We start from the raw sequence: 1,485 nt of genomic DNA on the forward strand, positions 1-1,485 counted from the left end.
CGCTCCCCGTCGCCCAGGCGGGGGGCTGCGGCGGAGCCGGTGAGCCTCGTCGTTCGGCGTGTTGACCTTAACGACAAGCACCCCCGCTGCGCCGGATTCGCCCGACCCACGCAGGGAAGGGAGGAGAGCGCCAGCGGGGAAGCTCAGGCAGCAGCGGGGCAGCTCCGGTGCCGAGCGGGGAGAGCGCTGCTCCCTGCCCCGGCGGGCTGGCGGGGAAGGCAGCGACGTGTCTCACCAGGACAGAAAACGGCTCCGGCCCCAGCCTCTCCAAAATACCACCGCTCCCGGTCCCTTCTGCCCCTCGGAAAGAGCAGAACTAGCAGATCTGCGGGCAGGGCTCCCGGGCCCCGAACCTGCCCCTCCCCGGGATGGCTTTAGCCAACCCTGACCTCTGGTCTGGCTTCCCGAGGCAGAGCTGTTTGTGCGCGTCCCTTTTGTCTCCCCCGAGTTTGTCTACGGTCTATTTGTTACTATTTCTTGGTTGGTTGGTTGGTTTGGGTGGTTTTATTATTTTTATTTTTTTTTTCCTCCTGGATGTGACTTCTGTGTGTAAAGATGCAGGAAAAAAGGAGTTTTTAACTATTGCCTCCTCCTTCCCCTTCTCTCAGGCTTTTTCATTATTTAGAGGACGAGCACTGAAACAAATCACATTGACCGTTTAGAAAGCGATCAAACCTTTATAAAAATCCATCGCCTACGAATCGATTGGTGAATATTTGCTAGGAATTTGTTCAAAAGAAATAAATAAGGAGGGTAAGTGTATTAAATGCAAAAGGGGAACACGGTGGTGTTTTTCTTCATTGATTAATGACCTCTAAAATAAAACAAGCGGGAAGAGGAGCCAAGATCGATAAATTAACTACCCAAATTCATCATTTTCCCTGCGATTTTTTTCTTTGGTTTTTGTTTGTTTGTTTGTTTGGGTGGGTTTTTTTGTTTTGTAAAAAACGCATAGGAAGGATGTCCGTCTCTTTGGAAACTCGAAGGTTTTATTTTAGGCGGGGGGTAGAAAAGGGAGCTAAATCCCTTTTCGGAAGGGATTGAATCGGGGACACCCTATCTGATTTCGTTTGACACACAATTAAAAAGTTTGCCTTTCATATTAATTAATTCTCCCGATGTGGGGAAGACAAATGGTCGGTTACCTCTGACAGGAGTCCGATAAAGGATTCAGCAGCTTTCCTTCTTGCCCTAGGCGTCTCCTCATTCCAGTTTTAAGGTCATGAGCGGCTGAGTTAATAATTCATTAATATAGACATTTATTCAGATGGGATTCACGGGGATTCGCGCTCTCCTACATCTCACCGTTTGGATTTACGTTTCCCTCGAAGAGAAGACGAGGGGGAGGAGAAGGGATGGAGGAAGGCTCTACACAATGCACGGACCTATTTCTACACACGTGGTTAAAACGTGGTTACCCCCAGCCAGAACCCGCCCGGGGCAGCTCAGCCTGCCCGCCAGAGCCCCGCTCGGCCGGCCCCGGCC

This window comes from Haliaeetus leucocephalus, unplaced genomic scaffold (assembly GCF_000737465.1).
Source record: "Haliaeetus leucocephalus isolate CR32 unplaced genomic scaffold, Haliaeetus_leucocephalus-4.0 Scaffold150, whole genome shotgun sequence".
NCBI lineage: Eukaryota > Metazoa > Chordata > Aves > Accipitriformes > Accipitridae > Haliaeetus > Haliaeetus leucocephalus.